Source organism: Silene latifolia, chromosome 2, assembly GCF_048544455.1.
Source record: "Silene latifolia isolate original U9 population chromosome 2, ASM4854445v1, whole genome shotgun sequence".
Lineage (NCBI taxonomy): Eukaryota > Viridiplantae > Streptophyta > Magnoliopsida > Caryophyllales > Caryophyllaceae > Silene > Silene latifolia.
The window spans coordinates 164,323,370-164,328,800 of record NC_133527.1 but is presented as its reverse complement, the minus strand read 5'-3'; the positions used below and the strand labels follow the sequence as shown (position 1 = coordinate 164,328,800).

Below are 5,431 nucleotides of genomic sequence, written 5' to 3'. Positions count from 1 at the left end.
ATGTTTATGAGACTCAACAAATTTTGGTGGATACATAAGTTCCAAATATGCATCCTATTTATAATCATAGGATCACATCACCTTATACTAATCTTTCGATGTGGGACAATTCTACTATTTATATGTAGTATATTCATCACACCTACTTATTTTCCAATATGGGACAAAACATACTAAAAATTATACAATTTTAAGTATTAAGAAGTACACCATCTTTAACATGTGCAAATAATATGAAATTTATACTCTAATGATAGCATTTTTTAACACAAAGCTAATTATATTATTTTCATAATTTTTTTAACGATATTTTTTTGCCAAATGAAATGTAAAAGTTTGATATAAAAATTGGAAATATCACTTGAATATAATTTAGGAAATATACATATTATAATAATTAAAAGATTTTCCACTTTATTTTTTACATCAAAAATTATACTTTCCTAAATTGATTTTTGATGATGTGGACGCTCTCAGATCGCTCGAAAAAACTCTCTTTTATATATATATATATATAGATATAGATTAGTTTGAATGCCTATGCGTTGCAACGGGTTAATTAACTTATTTATAATGCAAAAAAAAATTTTATAAGGGCTTAATGTTTACATTCTATGTCTAATGATTTGTTTACATATTATTAAAATATCTCTTTCAAAAAAAATAAAAGATTAATATATACGTGGGTTAACTCTTACATATAATCATATAATCACCCTACGTTATACTAATCTTTCGATGTGGGACAATTCTACTATTTATAAGTAATATATTTACCAAACTTGGATTATTTTTCTGATGTGGGACAATTCTACTATTTATACGTAGTATATATTCATGAAACCTGCATTGTTTTTCAATGTGGGACAAATAACATACTCAGAATTACACCATCTTTTTTGCACTTAGTTCGACATCCAATCAGATCCCGAATACCGAATATGAACAATTGCTACTCATTATATCTAATAGTTATGTTTAAATTTAATAATATGATCAAGTACCCTCCATTAATATTTGCACATTGTTTTTCTTCAATTTTTTTTATCATAACCGAGATACGGAAATTTCTCGTGGTACACCTTAATTTTGTCAGATTTTCCATGTTACCCCTAATTTTAAGAATCTGCCTATGGTACCCTTGAGGTTTTACTTTTTTGCCCACGGCACCTCCTAATGTAAAGGTTGTTAAATGGACGTTAAGTTTGATGGCGTGACAATAAAATAACAATTAAAAAATAATACCCCCTTTATTGTTTTATTGGTACAGATTTCTCTCTTTTAAATGAAAATTTAATTAACTATATCATTATAATATTGGAAATTTCTCATGGTAACCTTGAACTTTGATAGATTACACATGGTACCCATAATTTTAAATTTCTACACATAGTACCCATGTGTTCACATTTTTCTTTCCCAAAATACTATTTGACAACTTCCGTCATAACGCCATTACTCCTATGACTTGTGACGCCTTTTTTTTGTTATCTATTACACAAACACTTCATCATCTAATTCCTAAATCCATATTTTATTTAATAAACTAACATTTAATACCTAAATAACAAAACACAAATAGCATGGCATGCTCAATTACTCGTCTGGTTACTCATAGGAGTAACGGCGTTATGAAAAAAGTAAACACAAGGGTATTATATGTAGAAACTTAAAATTAGGGGTATTATGTGTAATCTACCAAAATTCGAGGGTACCATAAAAAATTTCCATTATAATATTGACTATTTTATCGCTCTTTCTCCCACCTAAAAAAATGTTACAACTTTAAAAATTTAACATTTTATTCAAGATTATGTTTAAAGTCTCTTATATAATAAGTATACTTTGACAGATTCAATATATTTGGGGTGATACCTAAGTTCCAAGGATAAATCCTATTTATAATCATGGGACCAACCCACCTTATGATAATCTTCTGATGTGGGACAATTCAACTATTTATACGTATTATATATTTATCACACATACATTATTTTTCAATGTAAGACGAATAACATATTTAAAAGTACACCATATTTTTTGAACCTAATTCGACATCAGACCCGATTTAATAATAAGCAAATACTATATTATCTATTAATATTCATACGTTTGTTTTATATTTTTTTATCATAATTAAAATATGTGCAAATGATATGAACCTATACTCTAATGATATACTTGTTTTTTAACACAATTCTAATTATATTATTTAAATGTAGTATATTTACCACACCTACATTATTTTTCAATGTGGGACATATAAAATCTATAGGTAGAAAATATAATGATATAAACTTTTAAGAGTTATTCAAGACAATACTTAAGAGACTCAAAAGATTTTGGGTTGATGCTTAAGTTCCAAGGATGCCTCTTATTTATAATCATAGAATCACTCACCTTATGTTATATTTCGATGTGAGAAAATTTTATTTTTTATATGTAGTATATTTGTCACACCTATATTATTTTTCAATGTGGTACATATAACATACTATGAAATACACCATCTTTAATATGTGCAAATTATATGAAATCTATATATACTCCAATGATAGCATTTCTTACCATGAATCTAATAACATTATTTTCATAATTTTTTTACTGACATTATTTTGCCAAATGAAATGTAAAAGTTTTATATAAAAATTAGAAACATCACTTGAATATAAAATAAGAAATACAGAGTATATATTATAATAACTAAAAGATTTTCCAAAGATTAACTTAAGTTATAAATCATTATTGTAGTGATGTGTTCATTTTATATATACTTTTACCCCTCATTTTAGCTCGATTTCTATTGTTTATCATACTTTAAATAGTATATTTTTGAGCTAATCTTGTGTTCTAGGTGTATTGTTGTGTTTGTTAGGTTTTTGTAGGAATCTAAGCATTTAGAGGCTTTTTCCTATCATTTTATACACCAAGTTCACTAAGCTAAACACGACCAAGTGTTGGACTAAGCATGGAGTATTGGAATGGGTTTGCATGAAGAAATTGGTGGATTAATATGTATAAATCAAATGTTGTCAACAACCAAAGTCAGGCCCAACTTCTAAGTCCAAGTCAAGGTCAAGCATAAGATTCCTACATGCATAGGATGCTCTTTGAAAGCCTTAGAGAATGATAAAGCAAGCATTTACCCGGGTCATTAAGGGCAATTAAACACGTACTTTGGATTCCTCAAGCAATTAAGTGGGGAATTAAGAAGAATTATCCGGAGGACTACGCCCCCGATCGGGGTTGGCTGTTTCTTGGTGATTTACGTTTCACTCCCCTCTCCTATAAATAGGAGAGGCATTTCAAGGCTTAGGCATCTCATATATCTCAAATTCTACGTCTCATATACTTACAATAACCTTAAGCATTATAATTTCTCTCAATAGTTTTCATCTTTAGTTTTCAATATTGTCAAGCTTGTAGTTCTTAAACATTTAGTTCCTAATACATTTTCAAGCATTTGGTTACAATTTATTCTTCTATACAAGTTATCTTCTATTAAGGTATTCTAGTTTCTAGCTTGCAATTTTACATTTCAATTTTAGTTTACACATAGTTTATAATTAAAGTACTTAATTTAGATTACATTAGCATTATTTCTTTTACATGTTGTATCACCTAGTTTATACAAATCATACAACCATGTTTAACATTTCTTACAATATAGTTTGCAATTTATATTCTAATATGAGTAGCTAAATTTCCTAGTCTAAGGGCTAGGGGAGCCATGCAAAATCAAGTTTATAACATGTTAAAATAGGTTGATAATAATATTGTTCATATTGCTTCTATCACATGCTTGTGCCATAATGTTTAATCTTTGTTTAAGGCCTTATTCAATTGATTAAGTTTGTTCATTCGTTCTAAAGTCGAGAGGCACGGAATTGAATTAGACTAAGCATGTATAGTAGGACGACCTAGTCATGGACGAGAGTTTCTCTAGGACCCGGTCTATGGTTGACACTAATGCCGTAAGGTGGGTGTCTCTAAGTCTAAGCAATTGACAATGTTTTTAATACCGAGTTTAACATAATTATATACATACCTTTGCATGTGTGACCCGACCCCCTTAGACTCCTTTCTATTATATAATTCACACCATAATTTTTATTAGTCATCAAACCAACAACAATCAAACAAAACGAAATCGACCTTAATAAGAATCCTTCCATAGCATTTCACAACGTAATTCTCGTTTCCTTGTGTTCGATCCCTATTGCTACATTAATTTGTTGTTTAGGGTAATTATCTTTGCATAGGTACACGATAAGCCTATCAAATTTTGGCGCTGTTGCCGGGGAAACAGTTTTATTGCATTTTGAATTGTTGATTTTTATCTTGTTTTCTTTTGTCTTGAAAAACACTTGTTCCTTGAGACCGTTACTTATCATTTCTCTAGAAATTGTTGTCTTATGCCCAGGTCCTCTCGTAAGGGAGAATTTCTTTCACCGGATTCCGATCCCGAGATAACGTTTAGGAGAAGACGACGTTTTTGGAAGGAAGTGAAAGAGGCCTCTTCACCCGTACAAGTTGAAAGTGCTAGAAAGTCTTACTTAGACGATCTAGAAGCCCTTGAAAAGGAGGAGGTTTCAAGTTCATCATCTCCACCAGCACCACCATCTACTACCAAAACGATGGTGAAACTTTCCGATCACTCAAAGCCCACCGCGGCCATGCTTCCGGCCGGTATCACAACCACTCAAATCACTGCGCCGGACTTCGAGATCAAACCGGCTTTCATTAGCCTTGTGGAGAGGAAACAATTTGGGGGAAGTCCTTTGGAGGATCCCAATTTGCATGTGCAAAATTTTTGTGATTATTGCTCCATGATCCGTCTAACAGGAGTCACTCAAGCCCAAATAAGGGAAATAATTTCCCCTTTCTCTTTGAAGGATAAGGCCAAGCTTTGGATCAATAACCTTGACCGCATCGTCATGGGAATTACCAATTGGGAGACTTTGGCTCTTGCGTTCTATCAAAAGTTTTTTCCACCGGAGAAAACTCAAACTTTGAGGAGCCAAATCACCGGATTCCGTCAACAAGCTCTTGAGAGCTTATATGAGGTTTGGAAGAGGTACAAGGAGCTACAAAGACAATGCCCACATCATGGGCTAGATGATTGATTTCTAGCAATAACATTCTACAATGGATGTTGTGCCGAGTCCCGAAGGATTCTTGATTCCGCCCACAATGGGCGGTTTGATCAAATTGACACCGACCTTGCTCATGCCACGATCGAATCTATGGCGGTCCATGATGCTCAATATGTCAATTCCCGAATTGTGCCACCCAAAGGTAAAGAAGATTTCTCCAACAACTCCGTTTTGCTAGCTCAAATTGCCTTGCTCCAACAGCAATTGGCGGAAAGAGATGTTAGAGATTCCGTTCAACAACTCAATGTCATGTCTTCTACAAGTCAAATCATCGT

General features: G+C 31.9%; 1 non-coding gene across 1 annotated transcript; it reads right to left on the bottom strand.

Annotated features, from left to right (window-relative positions):
• Nucleotides 1-5,009: 5,009 nt before the first annotated feature.
• On the bottom strand, nt 5,010-5,116 carry LOC141644831 (small nucleolar RNA R71). The gene has a single exon (XR_012544435.1). It is a non-coding gene; the product is annotated as a small nucleolar RNA R71 (small nucleolar RNA).
• Nucleotides 5,117-5,431: the final 315 nt, after the last annotated feature.